The sequence below is a fragment of the Panthera pardus genome, unplaced genomic scaffold, assembly GCF_024362965.1.
Source record: "Panthera pardus isolate Hobbes unplaced genomic scaffold, ASM2436296v1 HiC_scaffold_3, whole genome shotgun sequence".
Classification (NCBI taxonomy): domain Eukaryota; kingdom Metazoa; phylum Chordata; class Mammalia; order Carnivora; family Felidae; genus Panthera; species Panthera pardus.
The window spans coordinates 35,284,640-35,303,094 of NW_026526876.1; the positions used below are offsets into that span (position 1 = coordinate 35,284,640).

Consider the following 18,455-nt stretch of genomic DNA (forward strand, 5'->3'; position numbering starts at 1 on the left):
TTTAAGCACCTAATTATACTGTATCTGGAATTGTTTGTGCATGACAAACTTTCATCCAATTCCATTATAAACTTTTTTTTAAAAAGAGCCCTAATAGCTTATATTTATATCTTTGTAAAAATACCTACCTATGAGGTGATATAATCCAAGTTAATTGAAAAAAAAAGACCTGAAGATGTTCAGAGTTCTTTTTCAAGCCTGGTCATTGACTCCTATGAATAATTATTATTTCTATTCTTCTCAGTGGTGACCAGACTGATCTTGAGCAGTAGGAAATAACCAAAGATCCCTAAGTCTTTATTTTTGTTTAGCATTTGATGAGTGCAGGGGTATTGTAAACACTTCACTGAATATGAAGGACATTGGGACCTTCCTGTCAGACCTAAGGTGTCATTGAGAAACCATAATGTCAAAAGCAGAAGTTAAAGAAATATTTACAACATTTAAAAAAAAAAAAAAAAGAATATCCCTATTTCTTGTGTTCACTGAGGAACACAATAAAATAAAAGCCTCTGGACATCAGGGCCAGAGATCAGGTGTGGTTCATAGTAGTGTACCCAGGGATATACTAGGTAGAAATGAGACAGTTGGTGGAATGTCATCCCAGCAAGGCCCTGTAAAAAAAAGTAATGCAGTCGAGTGCAAAATGACTGAGGTAGAACCTTACAGCTTTTTGTTTCAGTCCTCCTTTTGAAATTGGATCCCCATCTTTGCCATTTCCCACTTTGAATATGGAAGGAAAGATTCTGTCATGAGCAAGTAAGTTTTGAGATTGTGATTTGACATGCATGTGCTGTTGGCTTTACTTTTCCTCTTTGAATAATTAGGAAAAATTATTGTGGCCCCCAATTCTCTACATTTAACACACTACTAGCCCCCAATTTTCAGCAGCCCCTCACAACCACCATCTCTTTCTGCCTACACAAGCAGTTTGTTCTGGAGCTGCAATGGGGCCCAAAATTACACAACACACCTCAGTATCCATCAACACCACTGTTTGTCCTGCCTAAATTGCACATTTACCCTTTGAATCAGCTACCTAGGGCTTCTGTAACAAACTACCACAAACTGGAGGGCTTAAAGCAACAGTAATTTATTCTCTCACACTTCTGGAGGCCTGAAGTCTCGCTCAAATCAGGGTGTCAGCACGGCCATGCTCCCTCTGAAGGAACTTCCTTTGCTTCTGTCTAGTTTCTGCCGGCTCTCAGCAACCCTCAGCATTCCTTGGCTCATGGTAGTGTGACTCCAACCTCTGCCTTCTTCACATGGCCTTCCCCCTGTATATGTCTCTGTATGTCTTCTATTCTTATATAGACACCAGTCATTGGATTAAGGGCCCATCCTAATCCAGTGTGACCTCATCTTAACTAATAACATCTACAAAAGTCATTCTTAGATTTCTGGCAAACATGAATTTTGGGGAGATACTTCAGTGCACTACATTATTTCTGTCTCTAATCTTCACAACTATCAAATACCCCTTAAATAAAATAGATGAAATCGATTGCTTTTTAATTATTTATATAGTGGTGATCAATTAGTATTTATTTAATTATTTCTGTAAGATATAAGATTGTACCTGCTTCCATGAGAAAAGTTGAATTTGATAATTTTTGATAGACCTTAAATTTTCTCTATTGTGATATCTTGTGTGATGCTTAGATGAAATATAAAAAATTTAATTAAAAAGTCTGTTGAGAGGCTCCTGGGTGGATCAGTCAGTTGAGGATCCGACTTCGGCTCAGGTCATGATCTCATGGTCTGAGTTTGAGCCCCGCGTTGGGCTCTGTGCTGACAGCTCAGAGCCTGGAGCTTGCTTGGGATTCTGTGTCTCCCTCTCTCTGCCCCTCCTCCACTCATGGTCTGTCTCTCTCTTTCTGTCAAAAATAAATAAACATTAAAAAAAAAAAAAAAGAAAGTCTGTTGAAAGGGGCACCTCGGTGGCTCAGTTGGTTGAGTGTCCGACTTCAGCTCAGGTCATGATCCCATGGTTCGGGGGTTCTAGCCCTGCATCAGGCTCTGCACTGACAATGTGGAGCCTGCTTGGGATTCTCTCTCTCTCCCTCCCTCTCTCTCTGCCCCCCTCCTCCAACACTCACTCTCTCTCAGAATAAATAAACTTAAAAAATATATTAAAAAAAAAAAAGAAAGTCTGCTGAAAAAAAAATTCTTCCCACCTTAGGACCTAAGAAGATACAATGCCTGTCTTCAGTAGCTTTCCATATCAGAGTCTCAGTCTCTTTTGAGGTGTACAACATTTTTGCGCTCATGAGAAATACAAACTACTTTGATGCTTCTGAAAGGGGGGGAAAAAACCCAAGCCACATTTGTGGTTTATGGATGCTAATTACTGCTACATTTAGATGTGTGAAGGAGGGGTCTATGGCTGGAGCGAGCTGGGAGAGACCAAGTCAGCCTCGCCTAGGTGCTCACTGAGGTTCCAGTGGTACTGCTCAGCACACGCAAATATATGCTTCAAAAGGAAGTGCCGTTTTTATCAAAATATTACATCTCTCAAGCCCAGATCAAGACCTGTCGCTCATGGGATGCAGGGGTTATCTTACAAAATCAGCAGTGCTTTGCTGCAGAAGTTCACTCACAGGGGATTTCTGTAAGCGCTCACAATGGGCAGAGGCTTTACCGCTTCTACTGTGTCAAACGGGTAAGTTCTGTTGGTGACAGAACACCTCTCCTTGAATCTTTTTAACAGAAAACATCTCTGGACTTTTTTTTTCCAACCAAGCTGTGTAGCACAGTGAACTAAAAGGAACTTAATAGGAAAATATTTGGCATCTGCAAAAGAGGAATGGACAGTTGTGATGGTTGACAAAAATGGATCTGCTCACTGTCCTTGGTGGGTCCTCAAAGACTCTTCCCCCCTTCCTTTTGTGTTTCTTTAACTGTGGAGCAGGTGTACATGTGCCTCCTTGGAGTGGAAACAAGATGCATGTGAAATAAAATGTAGATTCCAATCCAGTTGGTTATCTGTATTCGTGAAACACCCATGTGTGCCTGATAACTAACTCTCATAGGATCTGATCTTGCCAAGTGAGTTCAGCTGCTCAAACTAAATTTGGCACCAGGCATAGTGACCTGGGCCATTGTGTACCCTGGTGCAGTTTGGTAACCACATGAAGGCACCCTGCTGAGGAATAAGTGAGGAATCCCAGTGGTGTGCCAGAGTCAGCTTATAATCTCTTATTAAACTTTCAGGAATTTTGTCAGCCGGTTGACTTCACACTGGAAGCTTGAATTGGGCCATGGTATTTATACCACTGACATCAGCAAGTGCTACAAATAAGCTCTTCCCCCGCTCTGCATTGGTTTTTAAGCACTTACCAGCATACCACTAGACTGAGGACTGAATGAAATCCTGTTCTGGCTCGCCAGGTCATCATTTTTCATAATCTGTCAGAGGGGCCTTTTTTTCTTTTTCTTTTTCCTTGTAATTTGCATGGGGGAAAATAGTGTTGGAGATGAGAAGAGTATGAGACATTTCCACAACATGGTAGGTAGGATCCACAAATTTTATCTTTACAGTATGGGGATCACATGATTGTAAAGTTAATGAAATAATAGGAGGTACTGTTACAAAAAGCACAAAGCAATGACAGTGAGGTTTAGACTAGACACAACTGACCATACCTTAAACTTAAAATGTCCCAAAAAATCATGAGTCGGTTACTTCCTTCTGAATCCCGTAACAATTTTAGCTTGCTTCTGTCAGTGAATGGAGGATGAGTGGACAGCTGGAGGCAATTACCAATCTTGTTATATCCAATTTTATACATACTGCATTGTGGCAGGTCTTACTGTACTTTACTGTCTTCCAAAGAGTTGACAACATGGCAAGGGCAGAGTCTCTTTTTTAGTATTATTCTTCTTTTAGGCCAGAGGTGGGGTATGTAGTAAATACTCAGTATTTACCCATTTTTCTTTCTGCCTTTCCATCCAACCATCCATTTATCCATTCATCCCTGCATTGTTCCAAGTGCTCACTAAATAACTGTCATTCGGTTAAGTAAAGTGAAGAAGAGCATGTGAATACAGTTTGGCAATGGGGCTTTTTTGGCTGTGTTCTTCAAACTGGGATATGGGAAGACTTTTCAAAGATGACATAGGGGTGGGTAATTTTCAGAGGATCTACTTCAGTATGTTCTCTTTTCTAAATCTGATCTGCTCTACAAGGCTGTTGTAGTTGAGGTTCTTCTTCTGTGTCTCCCCTTTCACAGTGATCCTTTCCACTTTATAAAAGAAAGACACATCTCTTGCCCATCCCAAATCTTACTCTTTGCCCTAAGGTGTAAATACTTCCAGGATGCCAAATAAGGGGTCATTTAGATAATTTATTTTTTAAGATGATTTTTTAAAAATGTTTATTTATTTTCGAGAGAGAGAGAGAGAGTGGCTGGGGGACAGAGAGAGAGGGGGACAAAGGATCTGAAGCAGGCTCTACTGTTATAGCAGTGAGCCCAATGTGGAGCTTGAACTCACAAACAGTGAGATCATGTCCTGAGCCAAAGTCAGACACTCAACCAACTAAGCCACCCAGGCACTCTGATAATTTCTTTAATCAAACTTTTATAAAATGCATACCCCTCCACCCATATCATTAAAAGATACATTTCCAACAAATTTTAGTTTTTATATTTAACAATTATTGATCAAGGTTTGCATTATACCTATTTTGTTTTAATCAATTGTGTGCTGATAATTGTAATAACTCAATCCAGAAGAAATTTTTTAACACTTAGCACTGCATGGTAACAAAAACATTTTTATTTATACATATATTGTTGTTGTAGAGACATATGATAGGATGAGCAATAGAGATTCAAGCATAAGAGAATAGTACATAAGGATGAAGTTCTATAGGAAAAGTGAAATGGAAATAGAAGTTCAGGGAGACATTTTCTGATTTTTTTTAAAAGCTTATTTATGAATTTTTAAATTTATGATGGAGTAAATCAAATCACTAATATATACATTCCATTGGATATATCTGGAAGAGTGTAATAACAGTTTAAACCATTATAATTTAGTATAAACAAAATGTGTGCTTGTAAAATGTTTAAATTATGAGGGGTGCCTGGGTGGCTCAGTAGGTTAAGCGTCTGACTCTTGATTTCAGCTCAGGTCATGGTCTCGAGGTCATGAGATTAAGCCCCACATCAGACTGAGTGTGGAACCTGCCTGAGATTCTCTCTCCCTCTCTCTCTGTCTCTCCCACTCTCTCTTGGGCATGCTCCCTTTCTCTCTCTCTCAAAATAAATAAACATCAAATAAATAAGTAAATAAATAGATAGAGATGAAAAATTGTAGATGTCAACTTAATTTCCACTTAATGCCCACTGGGTACAGGGGAGAAATATATAACTTTCAAAATTCTTTTGAGAATACTTGAGCAAATAATTTGAAGGCCAGCCACTATCATATAAATTATATACAGTACACTGTATATAAAGGAGCCTTCAATTTAATCCTGACCCTATTTAAAAGCCTGATACAAAGATTCTCAATCCAAAATCTTAAGGTTTGGGAAACCTCTCATGTGAAATTTTGAGTTTATGGGCACGTATGCCTTTTATCTGGGTCAAGAGTACAGTTCTCATAGAAGTCCACAACCCAAAAGATTAAAAAGCTCTGACCAAAGTGTATGAGGTCTTAAGCCTTCTTAACTTTGCTGTTTTTGTAATAGTTTCATATGTAATGGTCTATAGAATGGCTCCCAACATAAATAATTTTGAGTCAGCTGTGTATGTATATAAAATAACATATACTAATAAAAAAAATCATGAAATAGGCATAATCCCCCTTGGGGCGCCTGGGTGGCTCAGTCAGTTGAGCGTCTGACGTCCACTCAGGTCCTGATCTCACAGTTCGTGAGTTCAAGCCCCACGTCAGTCTCTGCTGTCAGCACGGAGCCCACTTAAGATCCTCTGCCCTCCTTTGTTTCTGCCCCTCCCCAATTTGCACTATCTCTCTCTCTCTCTCTCAAAAATAAACATTAAAATTTTTTTTAAAGAAATAGGCATAATCCTCCTTTTTGTCACAGACCTGAAACCTATTGTAGGGCAATCTTTTAATTTTATTCCTTGCCAATTCAAAGATCTTTCCTTTTTCTTAATTTTAATAAAGAAAGTTACAGATGTTTCATCCACAGAAAAATGCCAGATGGAAATTTTTTAAACAGTTTTTTAAAAAGAATAGATAGATATCATTTGCCCCTGACAATTCTGTTGTGTGGTATCTAATTTAGCATCTAATACTCAGTGGTCTAGTAATAGGTTGATATAGTTTTCAGGCTTAGAATTAGGAAGATTACATTTGGAAGTGACTGATAGCACAGCAGTTTGAAAGCTTTGGATTTTAAAGTGTCACACACACAGCAGAAGAGTGAAGATGTCAGAGCCAAGCCTAAAGGAGGACCCTCGTAATCCAGCCCTTGGTGTATAACCTTCAAACACCAATAAACGAGATTATCTGGATTTAACATGTGACCTTTTTCATTCTGACTGGTAGGTCCAGATGTTTTCTCATTCAGTTGCCTGGTTGAAATCTGCTTTTTAACCGACTGCAATTGGATCTAGATTGGAGGTTGTAGAATGACAGTCTTGAAAACTCTATTCTGCAGGGGGTGATGCTGTCTAAACAGTAACATATGGAGACTGATGGTTTAATAATTAAAAATAATTTGTGACCTTACCCTTAATAGATTTGTTAATTATGTCAGCTGAATAAGTAAAAATGGGATTGTGGTAGATATTTCACTATATTAGTCAGTCTGGTGGCATTAAAAACATTGACAAGATTTGTTAGAACGAGGCTTTCTTGCACCTGTGTCTACAGAAGCAGAAATCCCAGTCATGCCTTTGTTACCCTTTGTTACCCCTCAAGGAAGTTCATGGCAGCCCTAGAGACAATAGGAAAGCCTCTTTATTAGGTTCTTTTAAGGCAGTCTAAGCTTATGGCTATACTTCTCATCCACCCAAACTTGGACACAACTTACTGTACGTTTATTACCTCTTTTCATTGTTTGGAGCCCAGGACTATTTCTGGAATTTTGTTATGAACTGTTCATTACAATCATCTTGGTTTTCTGGTTCTAGTCCTTTAGGTTGTACTGGTTCTGTCTCTGAGACTATATGGAAAAAATATTTATTTTCTTCTTTTCTTATGGGAGAATTAAACTCTCACATCACTGGGTAAACCCTCAGAGAGCTTCCCCATGGGCTTTTATACCACTGCTGACTTGTAGGTCAGGGATAGTCCTCATTAATTAATTAATAATCATAGCCTAGTAAGGCACACTAAATTACTAACAGAATAGAAAGTAAGACATGAAAGCAAAAAAAGACATAAAAGCACAAAATGTGACAAGGAAGTAATATAATTAGAAAATCTGGATATTTATGGATTTTAGCACAACTTAGCAAAAATCGGTGTTACTTAGGTATTCTCTGAAGTTAATAATAAAATATTATCAACCTGGTTGGTTATAAAATAATTAAGTATGGGAAATGTCTTATGAAGCCAACTCTTACAGTTACTTTAGTTTTCTTTCCTACTGCCAAGTAACAGATGCACCTGGTGTTTTTTTAACACAATACTTATTAATTTCTTTGAGAAGGTCATGACATTAGTTACACAGGAACAAAAGGAGTTAAAGTTAGTTTCATAAGGATTTGTCATATGGGATTAATCGTAGGTCAAAAGCTACACTTGTCACAATGCTTCCTGTAATAGTTGGTAAATAAGTAGCTAAACTCTACCTTCTTGAGACAGAATCAGTATCCGTGTAGCTAGATATTAGTTGTCAGGTTAGTTTTTTTTTTTAATTCTTATAGAGTTTTTTTAAATAGCTTTTTAAAAAATGTTTATTTATGTTTGAGAGAGAGAGAGAGAAAGTGCAAGAGGAGGGAGGGACAAAGAGAGAGGGAGACAGAAAATCCAAAGAAAGCTCTAACCTGTCAGCACAGAGCCTGACATGGGGCTTGAACTCACGAACCATGAGATCATAACCTGAGCTGAAGTCAGACTCTCAGCAGAATGAGCCACCCAGGTGCCCCTAAAAGCTTTTAATTTACATACATTTAAGTGTTCAAGTCAATGATTTTTAGTAAATTTATAGAGTTGTGCAACTAGCACCATGTTTTGGAACATTTCTATCATCCTAAAAAAATCCCTGGTACCTGTTTGCAGTGAATCCCCATTCCCAGCCCAAGACAAGTAATAATCTGATTTCTGTCTCTATATAGATTTACCATTTCTGGACATCTCATATAAAAGGAATAATACAATATGTAGTCTTTTGCTTCTGGCTTCTTTCACTTAGCATAATGTTTTTTTTTTTTAATGTTTATTTATTTTGAGAGAGAGAAAGAGAAAGGCAGAAAGAGGGAGAGAGAGAGAGAATCCCAAGCAGACTTCGCGCTGTCAGGGCAGAGCCTGATGCAGGGCTCAACTCACAAAGAGTGAGACATTGACCTGAGCCAAATGTGTTTCTTTTTTTTTTTTTTTAACTTTATCTGTATCATTGCATGTTTTAGTACTTTGTTTCTTTTTATTTCTGAATAATATTCTATTTTATTGATGAAATACATTTTGTTTATTAATTCACCAATTGGTAGACCTTCTGACTGTTTCCATTTTTTGGCTCATGAATAATCCTGCTATGAATGTTTGTGTACAAGTCTTTGTGCAGACTTATGTTTTCATTTCTTTTGGGTAGATACCTAGGAGTCAAATTGCTGGGTTGTATGATAAATTTATGTTTAATTTTATAAGAAATGTCTGTATTAGTTATCTATTGCTATGTAACAAATTACCCCAAACCTTAGCAGCCTAAAGCAATACAAATTTATTATCTCAGAAATACAGGCACAGTTTATTTGGATTCTCTGTTTCTTTCAAAGCTGCAATCAAGGTATTGACCTAGACTGTGGTTTCATCTGCAGGCTTGACTAGGGAAGGATCAAATTCCAAACTCATTCGTGTAATTGTCAGGATTCAGTTCCTTGAGGGTTCTTGGACTGGGCCTTGTTTCCTCACTGTAGGTTGGCTAGAAATAGCCTTCAGTTCTTCACCACATAGGCTCTCTAGCTTACTTCATCAGAGAAGCACATGAGAAGCACCTGAGAGAGAGAACAGGATGGAAATCATAGGTTTTTATAATCTAACAACAGAAGTGATTTCCCATCGCTTTTGCCATGTTCTTTTAACTAGAAGCAAATCACCTAGGTCCAATCCACATTCAAGGGGAGGAGATTATAAAAGGATATGAATACTAGGAGTCAGAGATTATTTGGAACCATTTCAGAAGGCTATCTATTACACAGCCAAATTTTTCCCAAATGGCTGTGCCATTTTACATTCCCACCAGCAGCATATTATGAGTGCATATTCTCCATATCCTTACCAACACTCATAGCTGTCTTTTTGATCATAGCCATTGTAGTGGGTATGAAGTGGCATTTCATTGTGCTTTTAATTTGCATGCCTCTAATTACTAATGATGCTGAACATCATTTCATTTGCTGATTGTTCATTTGTATAATTTCTTTGGTGAAATGTTAATTCAAATATTTTTCACATTTTTAATTGGATTATTTGGCTTACTATTGAATTATAAGATGTTTTCATTTATGAATCATGCTTTTAGGAGGGCGCCTGGGTGGCTCAGTCGGTTATGCATCTGACTTCAGCTCAGGTCATGATCTCACAGTTCATGGGTTTGAGCCTCACGTCGGGCTTTATGCTGACAGGTCAGAGCCTGGAGCCTGCTTTGGATTCTGTCTCCCTCTCTCTGCCTCTTTTCCCACTCACACTCTGTCTCTGTCTCTCAAAAATAAATAAATAAATGTTAAAAAAAATTTTTTTAATGAATCATGCTTTTGGTATCATATCTAAGAAATCTTTGCCTAACTCAAGGTCACAAAGATATTATGTGTCAGCTACTATGCTAGGCCTTTATATACATTATTTTGCCTAATGTAATTACAGTAACAGCCCTGTTAGGTGTAGATAATATCATCATTGTACAAGTGAGAAAATTTACAGAAATCAAGCGACTTGCTGAGATCACACAAGTAGAGTACAGCTTGAACCTAGATTTTGTCTACTCCAAAGCCTTTTCTCTTTCATCAGAACTTTAAAAAAAAATACATTCAAATCATTTTTAGTGGGCAACATAAGAGGGAAATACCCTATTGTCTTTTCCTTATAATTATCAGTACCCACTCCGGTGCTATTTGAATACTGTTAATAAAAACCTCTCTATTCATTATCATTGGAGGTTGTCTTTTGAAGTAGAAAAAGACTTGTACTCCAGTTTACAGCTAGATTCCATCCTGGTTTTATTCTGCCAGACATTATACCCTCCACTGTTTCTGGTAGAGCAACAATAGATCTTTGCTTGCAGTCTTGAAGTGTGTTACTGGGCAGCTGTTAAGCAGTTGTTATACTTTACCCCCAGGGACAAGCATGTTCCAGTGACAAGATAGCTTATTCCCTTATGTGCTTTTAGCATTGTACATTCACCTAGGACAAGTCAGTGCTGAGTTTTTCCTTGTATCTTAGTGCTCTAATTCCATTATTTGAAAACCAGAGAGAATGGAGGAAGCAGAGAGGAAGAAAAGTCCAAATAATATGTAGCAGATAGTAAATTTTATTTTATATGTATTTTGTTTTAATCAATATAATGTTAAAAAGAGCAAGAATCCTCTAATTCTTAATCCATATACTCATTTTCTTCTCTTTCAAGAATGCTTTAAATCCTTTGGGTCTGGTTGGTATACCATAAGTTAGAAATACAATTTGTTGTTTTCCTCTGCTGTGGCCTAACATGCTAACCTTAGGCAAAATTACAATCTGCGCAATTTTTAAAAAACGTCTCCAACCTTAGTTTTGTACTTGAAGCAAAGAACAGAATAATTGTGCACCCCTTCCTTCCTTCTTGCCTTCTTTCCTTCCTTTCTTCTGTTCATTTGGTAAGCAGTAACTAAGCTAAACTGTGTTCCTGGCACAGTGCTACATGTTAAGTTTGTTAGTGGAATAATATACAGACATTGACAATGAGCAGCCACTAGGTAAAGGGGAAAACAGGGACTAGTATAGCGGGAGCAGATTTGGAAGGAAAGTCAAAAAGAGAGAAATAATGAGCTAGGTTGCAACTTGTTGAGTGTGGAACAAGTAGAAGAAATCTAAGAAGTAATTGGAAGTACCTGTTGGGCTGAGCAGGGAAAACTGGGCTAGAAATAAAGATGTGGGGTCATCCACAACAGAAGGTTGGATTAGGAGAATATGTAAAGTGAAAAAACAAAAGGTTAAAGAAACAGGCCCCAGGAGACCACTGACACCTAGGAGACCAAGAAAAAGGAGTAGACTGAAGAAACAAATAAGTGAGGTAGAATAGAATCAGGCAGGAATAGAGCTCAGGGAAGAGGTTTAAGAAGCAGGGACTGGGCGGGGGGGGGGGGGGGGGGGGGGGGGGCAGTGCCTGGGTGACTCAGTGAGTTAAGTATTTCTTGATTTCAGCTCAGGTCATGATCTCTCAGTTCATGAGTTTGAACTCCGCATAGCGTTCCATGCTGACAGTACAGAGCCTGCTTGGGATTCAATCTCTCTCCCTCTCTCTCTGCCCCTCCCCTACTGCCACATTCACTTTCTCTCTCCTCTCAAAATAAATAAATAAACTTAAAAAAAAAAAAAAAAAAAAAGCAGGGACTGGTCATACTATTCCAAAGGATGACATCCTGTTCCAAAGTGAGGGAATAGGGGAGACAAAAGGCTGACCACCATGAGCAAAGAAGTCAACTGGAGAACTGGTTATCTATCACTGTGGGGCTTGGGTGTTTTTCTAATGTATCATGAGGAGAAATTCTGCTTACCACGTCTCAGCTTCAGAGTGTTGTAGACAAATTAGGGAGTGGTACAGCAAAGTGGCTTATTCCTTCTTCCCTTCCTGGCCGCCTTCTTCTTCGTCATCTTGTTTAAGTTTATTTATTTTGAGAGAGACAGAGAGAGTACAAACAGGGGAGGGGCAGAGAGAGAGGGAGAATCCCAAGCAGGCCTGTGTGGTCCTTGCACAGAACCTGATGGGGAGCTCAAACTCATGAACCTGGAGATCATGACCTGAGGCAAAATCATGAGATGGACGCTTAACCGACTGAGCCACCCAGGTGCCCCCCTTCCTCTTAAATTGGTTCAGGCTGCCCAAAGAGTTCATTCATCCATTCATTTATTCATTCAATACCTAGAGTAAGTGAGCCCTCTGAAAGCTTCTGGGGACACAAATATTATTAAATATTAAAACCTGACCCCTGCCTTGAAGATACTCCTAATCTATATGGGAAATAAACATGTTAACTGTCATGTAACACAACACATACTATGCATACCAGGAACTTCTGTAGTGAATGTGGAGGCATTTTCATTCCTTTCTTTACCTGTGATCCTCAGTTTAGTGTTGTGTCAGTCAGGTTATTTTTAGCCAATTTAACTGTATTTGGACGATAATTTTTTAATTTTTCTAAGTATTCTATTTTAATATGCTTTAAATGTTTTAATTGCACTCAAAAAAGAGAGTGAATATTCTATACAAAGGAATTATAAATGAAAAGAAAGATTTTTCTTCTGTATTTATTAATGAAATGTCTACTAGGTAAACAATCTCTGATTGGGCAACATCTTAAACCTCAACCTCTTTATTTTCTAAATATATTTTTTAAACTTATTTATTTATTTTGAGAGAGAGAGTGAGAGAGAGAAAGCAAGCACATGAGACGGGGAGAGGCAGAGAGTGAGGGAGAGAAAATCCCAAGCAGGCTCCCAAACTATGAGATCATGACCTGAGCTGAAATCAAAAGTTGGCTGCTCAACTGACTGAGCCACCCAAGCGCTCCAAACCTCAATCTTTTTAGATATATTTTCATTCTTTATTTTTCAATGGATAGTAGTTACTTCTCAGAAATAGAAATATAAAATAATACATAGGTTAAATGATCAATAGAAAAGTTCATAGTTAGAGAGAAATGAAAAAGCCACTATATTTGTATACTGCTTTATAGTTTAGAAGGAACTTTCACACACCATGTTCTTCAATCCTCACAACTGTAGATGAAGACATCTGAAGAGTAAATTTAGCCCACTGAGCAGCTGGAACCTCACCTACCACTGATATGTAGTATATTCCTGTTAAAAGTAATAAATCTCTTGTTCTGATAGGGAAGCAAAGCATCACATTGAAATTATTAAACAAAATTAGTTTTATTATGGCAATGAATGAGCTATTTGATAGTCAGATAATAAGACAAAGATTAACATCATTAGTTAAGTGGAGAATGGTTCCTTTGCAACAGAAACCTCCTTCATGTTTTCATGCTAAAGTTTTTGAATAAGAAGCGACATGATTTAGCAATTACCAGTTTAGATTTTTTTAAATGTTCATTAATTTATTTTTGAGAGAGAGAGGGAGAGGAAGAGAAAGAGAGAGAGAGAGAGAGAACGAGCAGGGGAGGGACAGAGAGAGAATTCCAAGTAGGCTTCACACTCACCACAGAGCCTGACTCGGAGCTCGATCATGACCTGAGCTGAAATCAAGAGTCAGACGTTTAACTGACTGAGCCATCCAGGTGCCCCTACAGTTGAGATTTTTTTAAGGGCAGATTTAAGTCTGATAAGAATATGTTTTAATGAAAACTTTAACCAAACCAAATATTAGCCAAACTGCTTATCTCTTATTTTGCTGCTATTAAGATATAATATTTCATCTCTTAGCCATCTGGTTCACCTTTTCCAGTTTTTTCCTAATTTTAAAATAGGTGTTTTAAAAATTAATAGATGTCTATCATTTTAAATTTTAAAAGAAGAAAAAAAGGAAAACATAATAGATCCTATAAATCAATGACCAAAACTTTTGCTTTCATTGAAGCTTTATAATTTTACTGGTTAGCAAATACTAGAACTTAGTATTCTTTAGTTGGCAAAATAACATTGGTTTTCCTCCCTCCTCACTTTACAAATAAAAATGTAAATTAGAAAATGAAAATGACCCATGATTTCAGTGTTCTTGTTTCTGATACAAAGAGACCATTGTAGGAAAGGAGTAGAGATATTAATTTTATAAGGAAAACTGTTTTAGTTGATCTATTTCTGTTGTATTGGATGGTAGCAACAAATTCTGTAGGCTAAATACCTACAATACATATATCTCCCGTTTTGCTCTTTAGTGCTTCAAGCTTCTAAATCCTATTAACAGCTGTCAAAACCTGGTAAACTATTTAGATGCTTTCACAATTTGTTTAATTGGATAGTTAGAAAATGGCATGCTAGAAAAGCCCACCCCCCCTTTCTTTTAGCCTGGCTGAACATCTGTAGCATTAGGGCCTCATTATCTCTGAATTGGCATAGCAAATCAGTGGCATCATTAAAATGCCACATTAAGATGATTAAGCTTCTTTGTTATCCAGTTGACTTTTGCATGTGCTGAGGATTTCATGGTTATGACCCCTAATCCTTGTAAAACACTTAAACAACATCACCCTTTTGTGTCTTCCCTGTTCAAGAGCCTCTATCTTGTTTTGCCCCTTCCCGCAATATCTCTGGAAAACTTAAGGCTATTACTCCAAGCTTTGTCCTTCTTTGAGTTGGATTCTGAGATCCATAATTCAGAGTGGAAACTCAGAACCCCCTTTCTGCACTGGGAAATTCCTACTAACCTGCTATCTAAGACATCCAAGTTGCCTGTTCCATTTGCCATCTTTGATAGGTTCTTCTCTCCAACTGAGCATTTTATGTGCCTGTAAAAACAAACTGAGGCACAGTTGGCTGAGAGTGCTATTGCCCCTGAAGGATTTAGATGTTGGATCCTTTCCAAGACCCATTGTTTTTGCAGTGTCTCAGGTGAAACCAAAAATGTCTACTCTGGAGTGCAAGCCTTTCATGTGATAACCATCACCCCAGGAAATGAAACCATGTGCATCAGCCCCAGTGAGCCAAGCCTTTGTTCTCTTCAGCCTACAAAATTCTCTCTGGGGTGTGTGTGTGTGTGCGTGTGTGTGTGTGTGTGTGTGTGTGTGTGTTAGTGTATGTCATCTTCCTAAGAGGCCTCCATAACATAGACAAAGATGGGAGCAATTGTACCCCAGAGTATCTCCTTTAGGAAGAAGTTCAGTTTAATCTAATTTTCTATGGGTTAGATTCAATTTAGACATATTTTTCCCCCCTCTGGGAATGTTAAGCAATTACCTTTATCAGCAATTTGTGGTTTGGTATGTTCTCTTCTCCACAAGTTCACTTATAAAAAATTTACTCAGGAAGCCTTTAACATTTTTTACTATGAAATATATCATACACACAGAAAGGCAAATATAATTACATGTATAGTTGAAAGAATAACTACAAAACAAGAATACATGGACCCACCACCTGAATTAAGAAATAAAATATTGCTAGTGCCTGTGAAGATTCTTGATAGTATTTTTTTTTAATTTTTTTAAATGTTTATTTATTTTTGAGAGAGACAGAGACAGAATGCAAGTGGGTTAGGGGCAGAGAGAAGGAGACACAGAATCTGAAGCAGGCTCCAGGCCCTGAGCCGTCCGCACAGAGCCCGATGTGGGGCTCGAACCCACAGAGCTGTGAGATCATGACCTGAGCCAAAGTCAGGCGCTCAACCGACTGAGCCACTCAGGGGCCCCTTGATAGTATTTTAAGTGGCAATTTAAGTTGTGTGTCTAAGAAACCTGATACATATGATAGGAAACTGGAATTTACAAAAGTAAGATATGAAATTATTCACGTTACAAAAGGTTTATTCACTTTACAAAACCTTTCGGATATTGTTGGACAGTTCTTCACTGTATTTAAGTATTTCTTGCCAGATCTTTAATATTTTCTACTTTTAGGGGCCCCTGGGTGGCTCAGTTGGTTAAGCATCCAACTTTGGCTCAGGTCATGATCTCGCAGTTCATAGATTCAGAACCCGCATCGGGTTCTGTGCTGACAGCTTAGAGCCTGTACCCTGCTTTGAATTCTGTGTCTCCCTCTCTCTCTGCCCCTCCTCTCTCTCTCTCTCTCTCTCTCTCTCTCTCTCAAAAATAAATAAACATTAAAAAAAATTTTTTTTAAAGATTTTCTGCTTTCACTAACAGTTCACATGTTGCCAGTTACTGACAACTGAAAATCATAGAAAAATGAAGAGAAACATCTCTGGATGTATAATTTAAATCAGTGGAACAATATTATTGGTTTTACATGCAACACTTTATGAACATATCACCTATATTAAGGTGAATCTGTACAGGCTTAGTGATATGCTAAATATAAGGGAGAGTGAGGTAGGTATATGAGAAAGCACAGAAACAAGAGAATTTTTTTCTACTTTAGAGTGTCAAGGAAGACTGCATGGAAGAAATGGCATTTAAATAGCATCTGGAAGTTTGAATAGAACGTTGATGTCAGAGAAGGGTATGTTAGGTATGGAAAAGACTAGAGAAGAGGCTTGGAAAACTGCAATTAGATTGCTGCTATACTTCTCAAACTTTAATGTGCATAGGAATCCTTGAGGATTTTGTTTAAAATGCAAATTTTGATCCAGTAAGTCTGGGGTGAGACCTGAGAGTCTGCATTTCTAATAAGCTCCCTGGGGATGCTGGAACTGCTGATCCAAGGACTTCATTTTGAGTAGCAAGGCTCTAGTCTAGAAAAAGTGTTGATTCAAGAGGACTAGTGAGAAATGAGATGATTGGGAAGGCTCAGGGCAGGTTCTGGATAGGCCCTTGATGGTCTTGCTAAGGAGTTTAGACTTTGTTCTAGAAATAGAATGAAATCATAGAAAGTTTTTGAAAAAGATTTTTAGTGCTACAGGTTGATTAATCTGGAAATAAGATATAGTATAAAATAGAGGTCACATATACTGTGGGCCATTTAGGAGGCTAATGCAGTGGTATATTCATGTACTAAGTATTTATTATGTATGTACTTTATGCAGAATACTGTGTCAAACTAGAGAGTGGCAGTTCTCAAACTCCATTGTATACAAGATCTACTACCCAAAGAGCTAGGGGCGCCTGGGTGATTCAGTCGGTTAAGCGTTAGACTCAATTTCAGCTCAGGTCATGATCCCAGGGTTGTGGGATCAAACCCTGCATCAGGCTCCAAGATGAGTGTGGAGCCTGCTTCAGATTCTCTCTCTTTCCCTCTGCCCCTCTCCCCATCTTGTGGGTGCTCTCTCTCTCTCAAATAATAATCATAATAATGATGATGATGATGATATTTACTGGGGCACCTGGGTGGCTCAGTCGGTTGGGCGTCAGACTTTTGATTTTGGCTCAGGTCATGATCTGACCTGTTCATGAGATGGAACCCCATGTTGGGCTGCACATGCACTCTCTCTCTCTCAAAATAAAAAATAAATTAACTTTTAAAAAAAGATTTACTTACGGAGCATATTTTTAATGCATATTTCCAGTCTCCACATCAAATTAGTAGACCCCCAAAATTTCTATGTTAAAACCACACAGTCTTGTATCAGCAGATACAAGTTAAGCAGTGTCACAGGGGATACTGAGTTAAAAAAAACAAACCTGTGTAACTTCTGACCTCAGATAGCTTACATGACCACATGGGAGATGAAGTAAATTTATAAATAATTCAGAGAAAGAAGGAACAGATTATTTTGCAGCTGGGAGTGGGGTGAGGATCAGTGTGTGAGTGTGTGTGTGTGTGTGTGTGTGTGTGTGTGTGTGTCAGGGGGGAGATGGCATACTAGTTTTGGCTTTAAAGGATCTGTAGGATTTGGACCCACCCATGACAACATTAGGGAAAGATCTTGTATGTAAGCAGTGGAAATAATAAAAGCAAGAATACTTAGAAGTTGTTTAGTTTGGTTAAAGATATCTGAGTATTCAAAATCAACATTACAAAGATGGGGTGGAGCCAGATACTGAAAGCCCCTTTAGATTCTTTCTGAGTTTGGACTTTATTTTGTTGGCAGTATAGTATTGAAGAATTTTCACGTGGCCATGATATGACCAGAGCTATAGTTGAGGAAGAATAATGTGGTGGTAGTGTATAGGATGAACTGGAAAGAAGAGAGAAAGGAGGCAAGGAGAACAAAGTGGAGAGCATTAAGTTCCTGAGATTCAGGATACTAGGAATGCACAATAGTGGGGAGGAGAAACAGAACTGGAGAGAGGATACAAAAATAGAACCAAGGGATGATTAAATGTGGGGTACAAACAAGAGGAAGGAAATATGTCTGTAAGGAGTCTAGCCTAAGTAACTGGAAAGATACTTAGGAGGCCTTATAGGTTAGAGGACTGAAAGGGGAGAGAAAGATTACACCTGGAGATATATATATTTGGGAGTTAATCACAGAAAGTACTAGTTGAAGCCTGAATAGTAGGTGAAATTGCCACAGGGGAGGGGATGTAAAGGGAAGAAAAAACAACATT

The 18,455-nt window shown here is 38.1% G+C and overlaps 1 protein-coding gene across 2 annotated transcripts in view; it reads left to right on the top strand.

Moving 5' to 3' along the window:
* Positions 1 to 18,455, top strand: part of IKZF3 (IKAROS family zinc finger 3) — a 93,701-nt gene that overhangs the window by 40,168 nt on the left and 35,078 nt on the right. The window lies entirely within an intron of this gene.